A 21,910-nucleotide genomic window follows, 5' to 3' on the forward strand; every position below is an offset into this window, starting at 1 on the left:
GGCCAACTTTATAAAAATTTGTTTTTTTATTTTTTTATATGTCTGATACATTGTCTTAAGAGTAAGAGGTGACCAAAGAGTGAAAATGTTGACCTAGCACAATGCATGTTCACCATTTGGTGCTGTGGAAGACGAAGTTTTCTGTCAGGCAAGAGTGTGCACAATCAAAGGTATACATTTTTTTTTTTATAATATCCAGTAGAATTAATCATGTCAGATGTTGCCTTCCACAGAGTCATACTTTGTGAAAGTTAAAATATCCTGTACAAAGTAATTTGATGTCTCTTTTCACAGAATCGAGCGTTTGTGGCAAGATGTTTATATGACTGTTTCAAACGTGCACTACGAAATTCTTCACAACCTTGAGGCTGAAGGTGTTCTAGATCCTTCTGATAGCATCCACCTGTTCTGTGCCCAGCATGTATTTCTTCCATGTCTGCAGAGAAATCTTGATGTCTTCAGGATGGGTTGGGATAATCACCCTCTGAGAACCGAGCAAAATCTGTCTCCACAACAACTGTGGACAATGGGACTCCTCCAGAATTCTATTGATGCTCCAGACCTGGAAGAGCTACTAATTAAGTTTTAATTTAATTTTTAAAAAAGTTTTAATTAAAAGACTGTCATAACAGTCAATAAGAATAGAATAACAATGCTCACATCATTTCATTTGAAAGATTTAAGACACAAGCATTGTTCTTAAAACAGCTTTACAACACTATAGAGAAAACCCTCAAAACTTATACCATGAAAAAACTATTTTTTAACTGTATATTACACTAGTAATTAAAATTTGTTATACTAAATAATGTTAATTTTTTAGTATTATTTTGTCATTTATAAAAACATGTTTCAAAGTGGTTTCCAATCACCATTATCAAATAAATTAAAGAGATAACAGCTAATTGTATTCATATTAAAATCTTGTTGCAAGATTTGCTTCAAATCATTAATATTTGATTGTCTTTTATAAATGTTCAACAGTACTGCCATTACAGTGTTTTTATGTTTACTTATTAATTCCTCTTTCCAAATATGGCAAGATCTTTGAACACAGCAATACTAAGAAATGCGTTTCTTTAACCAGAACATAGAGTAGTAAAACAGTATCAGTTGGTGCTATACATTTATCAAGTAAACATTATGTAGTAGTGTAACCTTGAAACACAGAGGCAGCTAATGGTAATTGTTTACACATTGTTAAATTCTTGGCCTAGATGAAAAGCCTCCATTTGAACCTTTTTGAACTGGTCATAGGACCTCATATGTTTTACAGGTAGCACAATAGTCTTGGCACATGCTGACACAACAGGGTAACAGACACTGTGATGCCCAAAGTCCGCACTGCAGTCATGGTTAAACTTGATCATAACAGCAAAATCTTTCTTCTCTGAGGGAAGAAGTGGGATGCGACCTTGGCCTGTGATCCACTGCAGAAACCTTGCAGGTGTGATGGAATGTGGGCCATCTTTGTCATCTCCATTCCTCTGATCTTCAGCTATAAAGCAAATAGATTAAAAAAACAAGTGTTAAGTGACAGTTTAAATTTAATTTTCCCTTACTGCAATGCAGTTCTTTCAAGGCGTGGATTAGACAGAGGCGCTCTCAGCCACAAAAGCTGATCCAAAACAAATTAAATCAAATGTTTGTGTGATTTCATGAGGTTTGGAGCTAATTGACTATTTCAGCCAAGTAAAATGGTTATGCCATTCTTTGTTATATTTTTATTATCAATAAGTCTTTCTACATATAATGGAGATATAGATTTGCCTTTGTAAAAGTTTTCAATAAGAACTACAGGTTTAGGAAAAAATGAATCATTTGTATGTATCATCTATATGCAGTGGTGGAAAGTGACTAAGTACATTTACTCAAGAACTGTACTTAAGTACAATTTAGGGGTACACAGGTGGCAGCTGGCTTTTTTAAAAGACTATAAGCAGTCATAAACTTCAATCTTTTGTCACGAAAACACTCAAATTTGACAGCTTTTGAATTTTTTATTTGCAGGAAATCAAAACTATATACCTTCAGCTTCATAAAGGAAGTCCTGAATAAAGTTAATCATCTTCAGCTCAATCTGATGCCTTGTAGTTCCTTTGTCACTCAGTTGAGGAAGAATGGATGCATTTACCTATGACGATAAAATCAAGATGTAAATTATATTACCCTTTAATCATGAAATTTCATAGCAAGTGTTTCTTGTTCATAATAATGAATAGTAAATATTGTTCTGCTCACTTTTACATCTTCCCCTGGAACAAACGGGTCTGCAGATATGTGGGTACTGCCTGATTAGCAAAATAAGGTCATACAGCTGCAGGCCTTCCCTTAGTTGTTCCAACATAGGCTGCAACCTCAGTACTGCGTGGAGTATGATGGAACTACAACAGTAGAAAGGAAAAAATTTCCTACGAAACCTTACTTGTATATTATATTTTCCCATACAAACAGAAATACATGTCCTAGCATACTGAACAATGGACTCCTTGTTCTGAACTGAGGTAGCGCCAGTATATCCACAATTTAGGATTTCATCAGATAACACTTAAATTGAATGCAACCTGAAAATTAAAAAAAAATTACCAGTAAGAAAATCTCTGTGCCATATTCCATGTGAACATATGACAATATCATTCAACAAGAAATGCTTTTTTTCATTAATCCAGCATTTCCATCATATAAATGTTGCCTTGTCAATCAACCCTCGCAACTGGACATCTGCCACTGCATCACTGTTGAGAACAGTCAGGTTTATCTACCCCTTACAGAGGTAACTGTAAGTCCATGGGCTGAAAAAGGCAGGGGCTGGGCCACCTTGTGCCAAACTAACAGCCAAAATCTCTCCAACAGTCCTATTTACACAGATTGAGCATGATTGTATTACTTATGTTGGAAAACATTTAACAAAAAGGAACAGTTTGTCCTTATTTGCACATCAAATAAACACCTGTAGAGGCCACTGTCAAAGTCAGTTAGAGAGTATCGTGGGCTCCTCTGATGTTGTGGTCCCTCAAAGAAATGACCCTCGATTCCTGCCACCATTTCTATAGACAGAACTACAAACAGCATTTACTGTGGTGCTCAAGGGCCTTCTGTGTCAAGTAGTATTTTATTATTGTGTTGTTGTGGCCTTCTAACCTGTGACAGCAAAGAAATGAACTACTAGCCAATTACTTTAGACCGGAATAGTTTAATTTGAAGTTCAACCAAATTATAAACGTAACCATATTTCTATGTAGTCATCCAGATAGTTTTAGTAGGGATTGTCTAATTTGAGTTGTTGAGAAGACTGCCACTACTCAAAATGAATAGGGTTATATTCAATTTTTCTATGTACATTATAGAAAAACAAATACACAATTAACAGCATAACACACAACCAAAGTATGACAGACGTCATTATTATGCTGAAATCTAGAACTGTTTCAATAAACTTTAATTTTCCACTTGCTTTATCAGAGTCTATATAAGAATGCAAATATCTCTGATTTTGTTTTACCTGTGAGAAATTATTTTTGGAGAGCACCTGTGTCCACTCCTGCTTCCCCAAAGAAGGTCACTTTCAGAGTAGCAGTGGGTGAATTTTTTTTTTTTTTTGACGTTGCCACTGCAGAATCTCTCTCGAGAATGTTTGTTCTTGAGATTTGGATGTTGAACTGTTCATCATCATCATCAACACTGCCAGACAAAACTCATAATTAACGGACATAAACTACTAATGTTGAATACAAAAGCTCTGAAGAATGAAGATCTTTGTAGGATAAAGAAGTTTATGTATTTAGACAACATAGTATTTACCCTTTGATCTGCTCCTCTAAATTGTCCTGGCTCATTTTCATTTAAAATTAATATAAATGTCCACCATCTCAAATACCTTTCTCCATACACGCTAGCATGGATCTCTAAGAAGTGTGATGTGAATTTCAAGAAACAGATAGGACACGGAACCTTCTGATGGAGATAGAAGAGTTTGAATATTAGTTTGAATATAAGCGACTGTCCTATTCAAAAAAGTAAATGTAGGCATTTCATAATGCAATACAATAACATTAAGTATCGTACCTCTTCAACGGATGTCTCTGTGTCAAGGTGCACAGGGGGGGCTCTCACAGAAACTATATGGACCTCACTTTGACATGTCTATGATATTACAAATGACCCACAAATAATGTGTTATAACTCACTGAACAATAAACTTTTAAATAAGTTGCACTTGCACAATGCAATATCACATATTTCATAGCCTCATTTACCTCAATATCCTCTGCTGCCGACTGAGAGTCCATGCACTCCTGAACATGAAAGGCCAAAATCTGCAAAGGAAAACTCACTTTGCACATTTGGCATTGTGGTTTTGGCATACTTTGATATTCAATGGCATCTGGAGGTAACGGAGTTAGGTCAAACTCATGTTGCAAAGGCACAATATACAGGGTGTTTTTCCCTGCCCCTGTAACACTGTGAATTAGGGTTCCAGTGTATCCATCAGAATCAGGAGGAATCATAATCAGTCTCCTTTTACCCTGACCCCTTTCAGTTGTGTTTGATTGGCAAAGTTATTTAAATGGCAATGTATAACAATGGATGTTATATTACAAGTTTTCTCCACCTGTAGCCTTGTAGAGTAGCCATCCTCCTGTCGGCCCTTGCATCTTAGGATACTCATTTTGTAGTAGTCTGAAGAACTAAGAGAACAATAACATATGGACTAGGTGATGTCTACATGTTTGAAGAAAAGCCTAACACTTGGATAAAATGGCATGTTTCACATATAAACACTTAGGTGCAATTTGTAACTAGTATGTTTTCTTTATGCAGTACCTCTTCATGGCTCATACCTCTGGACATGGTGAAATGCTTTTTTCCGAGTCCTGCCTGGACAAGTTCAAATTCTTCAGATGAGGTTGGGGTTGTCTCTGAATTAATGTTTAACAGGTATGCGTAGAAACTGAAAGACCTCCAGGTTTTTGTAGATGCTGTGCCACAGGTCTTTAGACTCTGTATCTTTCGCCAAGGTAACTTTTTCTTGCGAAAAACCCAGGGAAAGATCTGCTTGATTTTAAAAAATCATATATTTGTTTAAAACATGAGTGTAAATGTACATATAAAGCATTAACTAGTCAAGTTACCTTTAAATAAACATGAAAAATTAAATTCCATAAAATCTAAAACCTGGCCATCTCCTGTTCTACAGAAGGCGATCCCTGTTCCTGCTTTCCTCCTTGCTCTTGCTGTCCCTGCGAGAGGTTCTGTGTGAGCACAGAGACTGTGCAGCTGCAGCCACTGTCGAATTATAGTCGCCATTCTGGCAAACAAAAGTGTTAACAAAAATAATACACAATAAAGTCAAAAGCTTGAGCTGGGCACTGTAAGAAGTCTAACTAGGAATGTAAGTATTGAACGCTAACATTAGCTAATAGCATAAAGCTAGTTAATGCTAGCCCTACGCTTAATTTCTAGCTTTGGCAAATTCACCACCTAAAGACGTGTTCCCTTTATGTACTAAGTTACAAAAATGACCCATCATTATAACATTTAGGACAATTTCCCAGAGTATCTATTCAAAAAAAGTTACCATTTCTTACCTGCGTGCTGGCGCCAGCAGCTTGCCCTAGTGGAGCGGATGCCATCGCAAGCAGACATTATGCTCCGTTCACGGTATCATGTGGAAGCGGGAAACGTCAGTTCTTAAAGTGTGGCTGTTGAACTGCACAATCTGCCATCGTTTATCGCTATTATACTGTGATTTGTGCCAAGTGTGGTCTAAAAAAGCATAATAAACAGAACTTTGTCACTGGTATCAGCTTTTTCACTGCCAATCACGTGAATATGATGCATAGAAAGCGATGATTCATACTTTTCGCGGTACCTACGTTTCCTGAAGGCAACTTGATTGAGGAGGGCCCTCAGCCTTCTTTGTTATTCTTTCACTCATGATTCCACGCCCCTCTCCGTTGATGCCACGCCCCCCACGCCAGAACGAGGCCAAAAGTCTGAAACTAAAATACGATCTGAAAGTGAAAAAAAGATCTGAAACCGAAAACCTAAGACTTGAAAGTGTATAAAAATAAGATATGAATCTGAAAACATAAGTGCTGTAACTGAAAAAATAAGACTTCAAATATCAAAAATAAATTTGAAAGTGAAAAATGAAAATAAATAATTTATTCAAAAGAATTCCAGAACTCAATCAAAATTATATTTAACCTAAAAAAAACTTGAATACATTGTTGTATTTTTCAAAGTTCAAAATCAAAACTTGAACTTTCAGTTTCAAATTTTAGTTTTTCAGTTACAATTTTCGTTTTCAAATGATCAAACTTTTTTGCCCGAATTTAGCACCATATACATAGATGGTGAAACAGATCCACAAATATATTTCAACACATACAATAACCTATAACTACAGGTCAATAACTGAGGGATGTTGTTCTGCTTGGCTCCTCTACCCATTGTTTGTTCAGTGCTTTTTTCATCAATGGCACAAGCAATCACTAGATTATTAGTCATTCATAAAATTGATTGTATGATCGTGGAAATTTACTGGATATTAAAAAAAAATAAAAAGCTGTCCATGTCCTGGTCCATCCACACAGCCTAAATGATTTGAAGCAGGTTGCAAGTTGATGAATCAAACTGTCATCTTCTGGTGTCCTGTTCTGTGAGAAATTACCAAAATATTGAGAGAGTAAACATAAGTAAGTAAGAAAATTAAAAAAATTATCACATGACATTTTTTTGTTATTTGTCATTACAGGCGTGCTCAATACCTAGCCTACGGGGGCTTTTTCCTGGTGCTGGGGATACCTGGGCAAGCACAACCAGGTTGTCATACCCTCCTGTGTTGTGCTCCGTATTCATCAGGAGTACCCTGATGAAAATGAGAAGTACACAGGATTTAAACCTCCCATTTAAATTTAGAAAAAAATACATCTATGTATGTGTATACACACACACACACACACACACACACGTATAAATATATATATATATATATATATACACACACACACCTGGAATCTGTCTGTTAAAATCATAGACATTCACAAAGAAAAACTAAGAACATGACATCTCAACATACCTGTAGTCTTTCTGTTGCTTAATGTTCTTTTGGACAGTTGTGTGGACACAGTCCTTTTCCCCTAAAAGCGGTCCGTCTGACAATCAACTTCTCTCGTGACTTTCCGCATGTCGTCACACTGGCATGCTCTCTTGTGGTTGGAGGGGACTGCTTTGTGAAAACAGATAACAGCTGAAAGTACTTGTCTAAGGAGTCAAACATACTGAGGGGGATAATATAAAGGGTGAGGAGAAGCTTTAGTTTAGACATGACTGAAACATGTATGCTGCATATGTGCATTAAATTACATGACAACTCAAATTTTGAACCCACTCTGGGCAAGTTGAATCAATCCCACTATATACATATGTTAATAGTAATAATAGTAATAACCACATTTGTTATAAATAACTAAAAATGACAATGGTTACAACAACAAAAATAATAGTATGTATACCTATATATACAATCACAAATAAAATCAGATATAATGCCAAAATGTACTGTCATTTTAGGGCCAAATAACACTCTCTGTCTCAATTTACATGAGAAAAATACCTCAGTGAGACAACACGCACGTAAATACGGAATATTAGTGTGTGCGTTATATGTATGTGTGTGTGTGTGTGTGTGGAGGAGCGGCAGCAGGTAGCAGTATCAGGGATAATGCTGACTGTGTGTGAAGCGCTGACTGAGCACTCAGCCCGGCTCTATGAGTGGCTTGAAGCGCTGGCTAAACCTCCTGACCCGCAGTTTATTCTTTCACCACCTGCTCCAACCTGCAGCACAGTTAAAATCGCCCGCTCCCGCAAGATTTGCATCCCCAATCCCAATGCAGTCCTCTACTTTGGACAATAATCATAAAATAAGCATATAAGTCAACATACACTCATTTGTTGGCACATAACGTTACTGCGTTACTATGGCAGTAGATTTTGGCGGTGGGAGGATGAAGCCGGGGGAAGGAAGTCCACGTTATGGATACTCACTAACCCTAGCTATTTTGTGTATAAGCAGTGTATTTTCATTGCATACACTATGAAAATGATTTTAGTTGACATGATGTAAAATCACGTTAGGGGGCTCACCTCCTTCAAAATATAATAGTTACTGTGAACTATAATTACAACATAAGCACACATGACAGTTCATTAATTTGTTGGCACATAACAGTACTGTCCACTATAGCAGTAACATAGATTTTGGCGGTGGGAGGATAAAGCCCGGGGAGGGAAGTCTGCGGTATGGATGCTAATTAACGTTAGCTTTTCTGTAGATAAGCAGTGTATTTTCATAACATGCACTATGAAAATGATGGTAGTTTACACGATGTAAAATCAGGCTTACCTTCAAAATTGAATAGTTACTGTGGACTATAATTGTAAAATAAGCACACAAGCCAACTTACACTCATTGGTGGGCATATAATGTGACTGCTGACCATGGCACCTGATGACGGCGGAACAGGAGGGTGAAGCCCAGGGAGGGAAACAGTAGGCTCGGCCCCATTCACCAGTAACAGCGGTTTATCCGTGAAGCCCAGTTGTCTCTGATGAAAGTTTGCAAAACTGTCCAGTGTAAAATGGTCACTGCAGAGGTGGATGTTGTTGGTGATCCTCAGCTCTCCAGCAATGTGGCTCTTCACAAAGTCAATCCACCTTTTTTTCATCTCCTCATTCTTTGGAAATTTAAATAATGACATGAGCTGTTGTTTAAATTGTGGCATCCAGGGAAGATGCATTTTCGGGGTGCAGGCATAACTAGCTAGCTAGCAAACTGTACGCTGTAGTAGTAGAAATAGTAATAATAACTGGCAATTGAGCGGGACAACCACTGATGCAAGGGCGCTCTTGTTCTTATATGGGGGGGAGGGGTCATGCCGGTCACGGTACGTCACGGTATAGCCGTTGTAGCCACGCCCAACAAACCAGGAACACAGAAATGGTGAAAAACAGTTTAATGCTGTATCTCCACAATTCAGTACTACATAGTTCTCAGTCTTCTCAAAGGTTTTAGCAATTATTTTCAAACATTTATAACGTATTTAGAAACAAATCTATGAATTAACTTTACAAGAACTTTAATAAAACGGCCAACAATAAAATGTATCACATCTCCCAAGATTATGTTCTTATCATATTTTATTATAATATTATTAATGTCAGCTGAAGAGTCAGTCACACTGGATGGCAGTAGAGGAGGTTGCTCCAGCATCTGGTTCAAAAGTTTAGTCGAATGATCTGTTATTTCCCCCATTAACTATTATAGATAAAATTAAAGTCAAGGAGAGTCTGTCTATCAGCAAGAAACAGTTTAAACACATTTATATTTGACATAATTTGTTGTCATTTCCATTCAGTCACATGTGAGGCTGAAAATTCTTGAGTGTTGGGTTTGATATGAGTTACATAATTTCATTTTTCCCTGAAACATTTAGCCCAATAAACCATTTCTAGTGTTCAAAAGACACCCTGATCATAATCCGTGTTATTAAATAATTAATTCACTATCAGGATATCAATAAACAATGAATAAATAATATAAACGCATTCTGCCAGTAAAAATGGTTCATGTGCATCTGAGCAGGACACAGTACACAGTATAAATACAGAATGCTTCCAGAGTGTTTCCTCTGATGAGTTCAGTATTTAATCAACCCCCACTGTATGTTAGGTAATACCTCATGTTGATCTACAGAAAACCCTAGCATCTCACATTATTTTGGAATGAAAAAAATCAATGACAAGTGGTACCACTGATGTCACTGTGATTAAAGCATCTGTAGCAAGGTAACTATTGGTGAATTAAGTTTACCCCTGATTCCGGCTTTTAACCCTCAGGTCTTTAAGCCTCTGAGCCATGCAGGCCTTTATGTCTGCCTCTGCAGTGCCCGGAAAGCACCCTTGCACTTGAGCTGTCAAAACAGAAAGACAAATATTGTAAGAAAGAAAATAAGTTTCATATCACAAGAGGAAAGCACTGTAAATGGTTTCAGGATAATGATGATGCAGAGGTTTTGTAAAAAATACAAGGACTATTTCAATTTCAACACCTACCTGAGACGTGCCAGATTGGAGAAAAAAAAATCAAAATTTGGAAATATAATGAACAAAGATTACTTACATGAAATAACAAATAATTAGAAAAAGCTTTAAAATTGTGCACCATTACATGGAAATGGAATATAGATATTGTGTGCTGATGAATCATTGTCCTTTCAGCAAGTAACATTGCTTATATCATAGCTCTGAAAAGGCTGAACTCTCAACAAATGGACAAAAAGGTTCTCAGTGAGATTATATTATTGTTAGGATGGACACACACCACCACAAATCTGCAGCCATAGGCAGACACTGTGAGTCTTAGTTTAGTACAAAAACAAAAATACTTTGTTAAAACAATTTATATGACTTTTATAAATTCGACCCTATTTCAATCATAATTCAACTGTATCTCATGTCGTAAATGACCACGTTTGCCATCAGGCATTTAAAAACTATAACATGTAACACCACTGCTGGACAGGAAATAATGGCATGCAGGATTGATGAGCCCCAGTAATACAGGTTAACAGGCAGGGCACAAAATTAGCGCCAACCACCAGCCAAATGCTGGTAAAATATGCAAGTGGCTGGTAGATTTGCTTCACTCACCAGCCAAAAAAACAATGATAATCTATTGAGTGGCTGGTAAAATTTGAACATTGACTAACCATTTGGCTGGTGGACAAAAAATATTGGTATATTGGTAAATTTTGCACCCTGTTAATGGGTTACAGGTAATACGAGTTAACCGACCAGTTTAATGTGTGTAAATGTATGTGTGATTATTTTGTAGCAGCCTTGTGTGATTTAATATAATAATAAATTAAAAATAATATAGCTAAACACAGTGGATGTTCATGCATAATGTCACTGCACTCTGGCACAGTACTTCTATCTACTGGATGGAGAGTACTTAATTAACATTTTAAGTCTGTTGTTCTGAAACTAGATTTTGATGTTTTCTGCACTTTATGCACAAGGGGTTGTTTAGAGACACTGAGACCAAAAACAAACTTTTAGCAACTGAAGTTAAAAGCACTAAGGATGAGCTACGTTGTTTATCACTATACATCACAGCAGCTCAGCGCTGTTTCGCAGGTCTGTATCTGTACACAGCACCAGTAACCCTACAACAGGAACTACACAAACTACACAATAAATATCAATAGAGATAACCTTTTTGGGAGCCTCCTCCACATGTTTTGGAGGAGCTCTCTGCCCCAGCCACCTCCTCTGTGAGCAGAGTCTTCTGTAATAAAACCATGTGTGATAAACACCATGCTAAATAAAAATAAATAAAATAAAAAAAGAACTAATTTATGTACTTATAAAGCATACGACTTAATGTCACAACTATTAGCATCTAACTAGCTAGCTGTATGGTGTCAAAGTAACATTGGCGTTAAGCTAGTTTTAACTCAACAGTTACTCACCACTCACTGCCAGTAATTTACTGTTGCTGGGTATTTTCGCCATCCTCCCCTTGTTGGCTTACCGGCGGAGCCGTGCTCCACCAGCCCGATCATGTCAGGGTCATTCAGCATTTTCTTCTTTGATACACATTTTTCTTTAAATATACCAATTTGGTCATCGTCGACCCAGTAAATCAGTGCATCCCAATCAATTTCTCTGTCTCCGTCTGTGACGTTAATCTGCTTCCAACAGTCAAAGATGGCGATACATTCGATACCATCCAAGATTCATCTTCATCAAAAGCTTGTCTCACGTTTACTTACAGAGGATAATAGACGTATTATGTCAAGTATTTTTTTGGTGCATATTTTACTAACTTAATACGGATTAAATGAAATGAATTAATGAAATGAAAAAATAGGTCAGACGTAATTGATCAAATAATAACTACGGAGTATATAAACGGTATTACAAAAATAAACTTACCCTATTGCTCCTTAGTGAACATCAGAAACAGACATGGGATACATTATTTACAGCCTATAAATGTGACATCTTACATATTATAGTAATATATGCGTTTTTGAGATCGTTTTTGAGATTGTTGTTGTTCACCTTTACGATCATTTATGTATTACACTTGATAACTGTAATATTTCCATGAGGTCCCGAAGGCAGCATGGGGGCGGGAAGCAGGAGCTCCATGGTTCAATACTTTTATTAATACACTCAATACACTTAGGTGGCAGTAGCAAAACGTCCAAGGATCCAAAAATCAAAATTCCTCTTGAAACTTGAAACATGGCTTTTATAACGTGCTAAATCACGTCACATGTGAAATGTCTCAGTTTATATGGAAGGAAAAGCTCTTGAGTTTACATGTGAAATCATTCTGTGACATATGTCAGTTCACATAGGAAATGTTGATTTTCACATATAAAAGTTTGCATTCAAAACATGTCTTTTTATCACGTGAAATCACAACATGTGAATGTTTCATTTCACACGTGACTTTATCCCTTTCACGTTAAGTTTGCATTCACACATAAAACTAAAAACTTTTTTTTTCACATGTGAATTTAAGACACACATTTGATTTCCAAATGTGAGACTTAGGTTCACATGTGAAACCACAACATCATGTGAAATGGTTTACTTCACATGTGACATTATCTTTTTCACATGTAAAGTTTGCAATCACATGTAAAGCTGAAAACATGTTGTCTTTTTTCACATGTGATTTTTAAGATACACATGGGATTTCCAAATATGAATTTTGAGTTCACATGTGAAATCACAACATCACATGTGAAATGTCTCAGTTCACATGTGAAAGAATTTCACATGTGCTTTTTTTCGTAAAGGATGGGAGATTTTGGACTGAAGTGTTAGACAATGCTCTCCACCACCATCATCAAAACACCAAAGGAGGGAATATCTTTTTGAAGAATGGTGTTCATCCCTCCAGAAGAGTTCCAGAGAGTTGTAGAATCAATGCCAAGACGTATTGAACCTGTTCTGGTGGCACGTGGTGGCCCAACACCTTACTAAGACACTTTATGTTGGCTTTTCCTTTAATTTGTAACCCATCAGCACGTTTGTGTGTGGCTTAAACTTAACATTAGTCAACAATTAAGTATTAATTTATCAACATTGTAACACTTGTAACAGTGATCAAACATTAACATGAGCAGTGTCTCTAGTGTCTAGAACATCAGAAAATAATTTTGGGGGGTAAATTGAGCCATTGACTCAACTTGCCCCAACATCACTGGTACGTTTTACCCCACAACCTCCGTTTTGACAAAACTGTCTCACACAGTGGCTCACATCCACAATTACGCTATGTTTATGACCTTGTTTTGTAGCTTACACTGACTTAAATTAACATGTAATATTGTCTAAAACTTATCTATTTTGATCTAGATAACTTTAGTAACATGATGATAACTTTAGTAACATGATGAATTCACTTGGCATGACAAAAATCTTTTTTTGCTCTGGTTTGCTGACCACTCTCTCCATGTACTTGAGTCCAAGATGGATTGAGTAATGTGAACTATACTTTCTTAATTTGTGGTCACATGATTACTTTTGTTTATGGTTACCTAGATAAACGGGGTGGCTCATTTGACCCACTGGCTCGGTTTATCCCGTTCTCCCCTCATACATTTACTTGTCTGTTACAGGAATCTGACTATAGACACCTTAAGTTGTATCTCTACATGTATCCACTCTCACACCATGGAAAAATTCTTTAGGCCCAACTATTTCCCATTTTTCATAATATTTTTGTCTCTTCATCTCCGTGTTTAATTTTGAAGAAGGATTATCTAATTGTTTTAAACTGTGCTCTATTTTCTTATAAATGTCTGACTCCTTAGTTTTAGGAGAAAACATTTGGAGAATTGCTTCTCATGCTTGACTTTGAACGTCTTGACAATTTTCTCCACTGAACAAATTGTTTTGTTGTGTTGACAGTGTTTTCAGAAAGACCAGACACTGGTAAGTGTGAAACAACTGATCCGCAAGTTCTATTAATTGAGTTCTGTGTGGTAACAAGGGGAACCTGCAACATGGATGCAGAAGTTGTTGGCTGATCACCTGAAAATTTCACCTCAGAATGTCTTTGTGTGGCCACTTCCTGGTTAGTATCGACCTATCATGGTAATGCCTCTGTACAGTGTTAAGGTGCTTTCTGAAGCCATGGTACATACAAAAAGATGAAGGACATCATTGCTCTCCACATTTAAAACCATTTTTGGCTGATATAAACCATGATGAAATTTCAAATGTTGACAAAGAACTGAAAAATTTGTGTGGTGCATTTCACAAACAAAACATATGAACATACTCAGACTTTCAGACCTTTTTAGATGTGCTCTGACCTTTGTGAACTGGTGGCATTTTAATGCTCTTGCAGTAGTCATGCTCTGAGTTCCTCGACTTGCATTTTTTGCACCGTGGTTTGAATTAAACTGGAAAGAACGTCATCAGAAGAGAGGCTGAAGACATAGTGAGCTTTGAATAGCCCATCAAAAGCAGCTACCAATATCGGAGCGTTGCATTGGATAGGTTTCTGGTCCACAACAATGAACCTGTCTTTTATCAACTTTCTTCAGGAATATAGTGAGGCTGGCTCCTTCCTGTAGTTTGAATGACAGAGATTCATATATATATATATATATATATATATATATACACATATATATACTTGGCATATACTTGCCATAACATACTAGATAAGTGGTAAGATTTATTCTTGCAGTCCTATATTTATTCTTGCAGTGTATGTAAGAAGTGTGAGTCTGCAGCTCATATTTCTTACATACAACTGCAGCACACATAAATCATGATTTTGGTAGTACAAAAAGCTGATGTTACATACCTTAACAAATCTTACAAGATGGTTGGCTGCCTGTGCTGAGCTACTTTTGGCTGTTTTTTATGACCTCTTGAAGTAGGGAGCGGGAGATGCAGCAGCAACAGGAGCGCTGACATATCACTATCCCAGCCTTCGAGACAAATATGGTATTTAAGACAGAACAAAAAACTGGAAACTTCTTGCTTACTACAGCTGCCATTTGTCTAAAAACAACAGCCCTGCAAAAACTCCTTCTTTTGAGTAGTTTCTGTTGAAACTGTTTTAAACAGTTGGAAATTCAACTTCTTGGTAATCTTGAAGCTGCAGTCAATATTCAAATGACCATAGAAATGAATTCATTTATTTCAGGGCTGCTAATTTAGCTTTAGTTCACTGTTGCACATGTGACTTATTAAAACAGGCAACTGAGTATATTTTGGATACAGAAAAACCTTCCATATTTACCACAGTCATTCTCAGCCTCAGGGTCAAAAGATCCCTGCAGCTCCTCAACATTAAGATTTGAGGGAAGGCTCTAGCATTCTGCGATTACTTTGTACTTGAAATATGAAGGTCACGTTGCAAGAAACCTTCCAGATACTTCACCCCCAAACATCATGTAAAAATCCTGGTCAATCTTTAAACAGAGAAGGATTCAGTTTTCAAATATTTAAAATGTTATGAAATAATCTATACATATCATTATCAATCCAGGCATGTCAAGGAAACGAGGGAAGACATTCAAGACTGAAGATGTTGCATCCTGGTCATGAACCAGCTTCTGTCTGTACTCAAAGGTGGCTCTCCTCTTCTCTTTAACCATGCATTTATCTGTAGAGTGTCTAATTATAGAGAGAGCCTCCCTGCACTTCTCACTGAAGAGCTGTTCACCAATTAACAGAGATTCTCGTTGGGTTGTTGGGCTGTCCTGGAAATTAGGCCTGGAATGCCCACAGAAGCAATCACAGGTGTTGCATGGGACTGTCATGAGTTTCCAAGCAAGATAGCAAGTATTTGCCTTGGGATCATAGTAATGTTCCTGCTCACAATGTATGCACACCCATACACACACACACACACACACACACACACACCAAAAACATTACAAATATTAACCAGAAATATGGTCTAATGACATAGACACAAGTATGGATCTTGGAGAAATGGGAAAAGGGTCACGATTCCCATGGCATAACTGGTCCACACACTTATGGGTGCAATCCTTTTCCTCCCTTTAAAGCAAAATATTTATTGAATTTGTGTCCAATCCGTGTGTGTTTTCCCTGGTCATTTTAAATGATTTCTTACCCCGTCTTTTCTGCAACCAAAATGTTGACCATCTGTCTACATGTTGCATCTGACAGCATTTTAGTTTTCTCATACTCTTTGAGGATTTCTTCACCCTTTAGATTGGACCTCAGAACAGTATCAACCTTCTGCAAAAACTTTTTTTAAAACTATTAGCTCCATACTTAAGCAAATTAAATATTCCGTTTTGACAGAAAGTTTTGTCATATTTAGTGTAGTTTGACTAAATCAACTCAACTAGTTTACTAACAACCTGAGTCTTAAGCTCTCTTTTAACCAGCTGTTTTGATATCGGGATACTGAAGGGCCAGCAATCACTAACAAATCATCCTTCTGACAAGTATCGATTTACTCAAGGGTAGGATTTTGGAGGAACTGACCCAAATTAAATGGTGCCATTCGCACACCCAAGCAAAACAATCGGCCACCATACAGCTTGGCTTATGATTTTTGGTTCATGGGAATAGTTTGGCTCCTGGACGAGCCCCTATTATGTTACAACCGTGCTGATGCCTAGGAATAAGGGAAGCAACACACTGCCGGTGTAGTCAAGCACTGCCATTTATTGTTTGGCGAGCTGACAATAACAAAAGTTACAGCAGTACAAGCTTTCTGCTCAAAAGCCAAAAGAGAGTAACCAACAGAAGTAGGAGTCAAGAGAGGCAAGGAACAAAGTGAAAGGGCTGCGGGTGGCACCAAATCATAAAACAAGCAAAACAAAAATGCGCTTCCTAACCCAACAGATCCCCACTGACTCACTACAGCTGAAAACAGCTGAAAGAAACTAAATAAAATCTTACCTGGCTGCACTAATCTTAACTGAGAACAAAGAAGCCTAGTGCCCAGGTCCCGAACACACACAGAACTAGTGTCTCAATCGAGTTAACAGGATTTCAAACACCAAAGGACCACAGTTAACTTCAGAGCAAACTATCACACAAGGTAACATTACAACAGAGAGACACAGAGGCAGACTGCTCAGGTTAAATCACAGCCGCCCTGACTTTTGCCCCAATCGGCTTTTATCACCTTGTGTGACGGACCAGGCAGGCTGGTGATTGGTGGGTGATCCCTATGACGAAAAGAGGAAGGCCCAGCCAAGGATGGGGAAGACTGGGGCGCCAACACAGCTGAGCAGTCCGGAAGTGTTGCCCAGAGGGGAATCCCTCAAAGGAGCTGATGACACCCTAGTCTATACCACAGTAAAATGTAACAATATAACGAGTTGTTACCTGGACCCGTAACACTCATTACAATAAACTGGTATGAGTTGCATGATAATAGTTTAAGTGCTGCTAATCTAATACTAATAATCTTAAAATCTAATACATTCGTAGATGTTTCAAGGTTTACTTGTCTTGCTTCATCGCAATCCAGCTTTTTCAGGCCCCTCTTCCTGTTCGTTGTGGATGAGAAGATAATAGTTGAATCTGATAAAATGGAAGAGGATGGTGATGCTGAGGTGTCTTGCAAAGAGACTGGTGTTGCTGGGGGGACTGGCAATGAAGCTGATGACGCTAATAGGTCTGACAATACTGATGACTGTGATTCAACTGCTACCAAACTAATCTCAAGATCTAAAACTCGGTCCACAGAGGAATATAAGAAATATTCTATATACTGATTAGTGGAAAAAATGTAAAAAAAAAAAAAAAAAAAAAAAAAGTAAAAAAAATCATGACAACATGACAGATCAAATCATATCTAAGGATATTTTTAAAAAAAATTAAGTTCATTACACTTTTTGAGACCACATTAAATAAATCATAGAAAATGGAAAATTCATCAAACTGGTGCGATTACTTATTTAAAACAAAACTATCAGTTGTACATTAGCAGAGATATTGATTCATGCACATTAGACCAAAACTGAGTCAATTCTTCCAAATATTTATTTAATAACCTTACCTGTTACTGGTGGTATCCAACCTTAGGTTTTGGACCCCTGACTTTGTGAGCTCATCAAATATGTCTGCGTAAATTTGTCTGTTGCTGAGAGAGATCAAAAACAAATTACATTAAGCTACCATATATCATTTAGACTTGTAAATTGACCCTTTTGAGTCATTAATCTTTTGAGTCTAACATATATATAGATACAAACCTCAGTGAAGAAACTGGAAGAAATCAAAGTTTTCATCACTTTATTGAATTTTTATGAATTTTTGGACTCCTCCATATTCCACCTTTGCCATTTTCTGTATGCATTTTAGTAAATTAACGAGAGGTTAGCTTTCTGCACAATTTGTCTTGCCAAATGTAATTAAAATGAATAAATAGTCAATGTGAGCCAATATCACTTAAGAATTTAAGATGTCACACTAAATAAAACATAACTCTTAACTACAAAACTGTATGTGATCAATGCAAAAAAGACATAAACTAAAGAAAACAGGCAATATATCAACACCAAATTAAATACACAGCACTATACAGTTTAAAGAACATTATAGCTCAAACACTGTGAACAATAACCAAGCTTTGAAGGTACCTGAATCTTCAGCAAGAGACCATTGCAATTCTGTGGAGATAAATTCTTCACCCCTGTCTTTTTATAGCTCTGCAGTTGCACACAGGCAACGCCTTTGTGACTGTGTTTGGTGGAGCAATTCCCAGAGACATGTTACGTTACCAGGGCCCTGTTCCATCAAGGCAGAAAACGGAAAATCCTGGCTGATTTTGAAGTTGTGTACCTAATGACCAATCATTGATCCTCATTATTTTTATTCTAAATGATTTAACTTTACTATCTAAGTTTGATTTTGTTTTGTCAAAATAGACAGGGTTAACAATAGTGAATTCATTCCAGTGCACGATTATGTCTCTATTCATGATACTTCAGTCAGAGTTGATACAACAGCCTACATAAATATTATTATTAGAGGTAGATTTAGGTGCACATTGAGGTGCTGCTTGACAAGAAAAATAGTTAATGAAATAGTGAGTTACAGTCAGTTTAGTTTAATTTAACTTAATTTTCATTAAATTTTTAAAAATCTTGTATGTATGTGATTATGTCATGATGTCATTAGCATGTGACATCATCTAGCAACATCTAGTGGGTTTTCCTACAGGCTTTAGCTACTTCACACTGAAAATAGTTGGCAACACTGCAGACAAATTAAAGTCAACGAGCAAGGCAGATACAGCAATAACTGCTCAGTTGCATGTTTCTGTAGATTGTTTCTATGCTTTATAAATAAATAAACACAAGGAATCTACCACCACTGGAGCATTCGCTCATCGTTTGTGTTCACCATACAGATTATGATGGGCTGGTTATCCAGCATGGTTTGACGTTAGCTAGCATTAATGCAAACTTAATGCTAAGAGCCCACAACCAAAACACTACCTAAATTAGTGTTAGTTTACTTAGCTTGGTTAACAGTTCAATAGGAAAACTGTCTCTCAAACTTTATCATAGCGACGGTCTTTGCCATCAAATTTAAAGTTTTAGCAAACTAAAATGTATGAACACGTTTCCAAAAGTATCATTGATTAGGGTGCCTAAGTTAGTAACAGTGTGGCGGCATACAGTGTAACAGTTACCATTGAAAAAAGACCAGGTACCAGAAGAGAAATGTCAATATCAAAACACAACATTAACAGAAAATACCTCATTTACTTAACGAACAATGTTAAGTTAAAACCAAGCTCAAAAGCACAGTTTGAGAGTGTCTGTCTGCAGTTTTCATGACAGACAATCTGGCTTTAGTCAGTGTGTGTATGATGATGGGGGCGGGGTGAATTTCCACTTGAAGTGTCACAGCCAGGTTCAGAGTTTAGAGTAAAAAGTTGAGAGTTAATATTACTACAATGACACTTACTCAGTTTTGATGCCAACTATTTGTCAACTTAGAGTTAAATATAAGGGATTTGACTCTGTCCAGAGTATAATTAACTCTAGTTTTGTTCAAATTTAAAAAACACCAAAAGTTTAACCAGTTTCCAGTGGGGAAGGTCACTGATCAGCATTGGGAAAGCAAATTTAGCAAATCAGTGTATATGTGTGACCAAAATTGTCCTTGCAACTACTGTGTGTGTTTAATAAGATGTGTTCTGAATCAAATGGTTAAATAAAGAACATTTTATGAGAAACAGTAGTTATTTTTGGCATCCCACGCAGTGCTTTTTGCATCCCTAGCAGTGTTTTGCTGCCACATCATAGCCATAGCAGGTATAAAGCTAGTATAATGTGACTGGTGTGTGTATTACAGTATCTAATATGAATTATGAGCCAGCACCACACTCAGTCAGTTCAGCGAAAGAGACAGATGGATGGGTCAGACCAAAGATTTAAATGTTGGTCCTGGAGGACTTGGTGCATTGCTCAGCATGTAAACACAAGCAGGGACAGGCATGCAGCACACACACAGAAAACACTCACCTTCCTATCTGTCTCACCCCCAAGACGACCAAACGCATCCACAAACCAGAATGATGAAATTGGATATGATTGGCTTTGCCCCCTCTAAAGCCAAGTGACACTGGTCTGCTTCCATTTTTGTGCTTTTCTAATAATATTGGTCTTACCAGAACCTTATTGAGAGCACACGGGTCTTCACAGCAAATAAAAGACAACCTCCACCTCATCCATGTCACTGTTTTCATTGCCCTTTGCTATAGCCTCGATAATTATCGCTCACTACTATAGACAAGTCAGTGGAGGGTCACACAAAATGAGCCACACAAAAGATTAACTGGATAAGAATGGGGCATGGCAGACCAGTTGAAAGTTGAAGTTGGTCTGTTGTTCTGGCTTTTCTGATAAAAGTTGTTTGTAATGCTTGATAAAATAATAGTTTGTTGTCAGTTATTTAATGGTATCTGCTGATTATGTGCATATCCAGTTGGTGCTGTGCAGTCACAGACCATCTACGCTATATATTTGGAGCCATTTATGTATCTACTGAAACATCTGTTGCAGGAAAAGCTCATAACTTTCAGATTTTGTTGGCTACATGACCAAACAGCCATTACCAACCAAATGTGATTATAACCCTTATTCCACCCTCCCACCTCAATGTGTGGCACAACAGCAGATATTTAAACACTTTCAGTTACACACTGAATTGAATGAACTACATTAATTGAATGCACGGTCCATCTGATGCTCTGCAACTTTCTAGAAGGTTCTCAACATATTTGGTCTCTCTTACCTATCTGTTCTCTTTGCATTTTTTTCTTTAAGTGAGTCCCAGGCACATAAGAGATCTGCAAGAGAGAAGGGAAAAGAGAGATGTGGTAAACAGGCTTGAGAGTCTCTTGAGAGCAGGAGAGGAGGAAATATGAAAAGATCAGCAGAGCTGTGAATAAAAATAATGCCCTAAGCAAACTCATTTTTATCACAGTGACCTGGCATTTACAAGACAACCTTTATAGAAATTTAATTCACCTGTTTTCTGGCAGTGATATTACTTTAAATTGGATTGGAAATCTAAAAGTTAATTTACTCTGGGAAATTATGAGAATGGTGTATTTTTTATTGTTTTTTTTGCAAATGTTTTAATTAAAGCAAAACAAAAATCAACATATCAGTGTTTTCATTAAATGAAAAATTAAGATGTTAGAAATCTTTAAATCCAAATGGAGACCCTTCATAAGAGAGGCTGCACTGTTTGGTAGTCAGCAATCTGCAACAGTCTATAAGAGAACATTTGTTAATTGGCAGAATGTCAGCACAGCAATAAAAGCTGCTGTCCATGAGAAATATACCTT

General features: G+C 37.1%; 2 long non-coding RNA genes across 5 annotated transcripts; both read right to left on the bottom strand.

Moving 5' to 3' along the window:
- Positions 1-834: 834 nt before the first annotated feature.
- On the bottom strand, positions 835-9,353 carry LOC122976282. 3 transcript variants are annotated; one of them, XR_006400913.1, is made up of 5 exons: positions 8,505-9,353; positions 7,085-7,231; positions 2,242-2,384; positions 2,029-2,134; positions 835-1,498 (listed from the first exon to the last, which is right to left on the bottom strand). It is a non-coding gene; the product is annotated as an uncharacterized LOC122976282 (long non-coding RNA). The 3 variants fall into 3 exon arrangements; XR_006400910.1 differs by having other exon boundaries at positions 8,472-9,353; XR_006400907.1 differs by having other exon boundaries at positions 839-1,498; positions 7,085-9,353.
- Positions 9,354-14,826: 5,473 nt separating this feature from the next.
- Positions 14,827-21,609, bottom strand: LOC122976453. 2 transcript variants are annotated; one of them, XR_006400948.1, is made up of 3 exons: positions 21,352-21,609; positions 18,101-18,184; positions 14,827-17,622 (listed from the first exon to the last, which is right to left on the bottom strand). It is a non-coding gene; the product is annotated as an uncharacterized LOC122976453 (long non-coding RNA). The 2 variants fall into 2 exon arrangements; XR_006400943.1 differs by lacking the exon at positions 21,352-21,609 and adding an exon at positions 18,684-18,868.
- Between the last annotated feature and the right edge of the window lie 301 nt (positions 21,610-21,910).

The sequence above is a fragment of the Thunnus albacares genome, chromosome 1 (assembly GCF_914725855.1).
Source record: "Thunnus albacares chromosome 1, fThuAlb1.1, whole genome shotgun sequence".
NCBI classification, from domain to species: Eukaryota; Metazoa; Chordata; class Actinopteri; order Scombriformes; family Scombridae; genus Thunnus; species Thunnus albacares.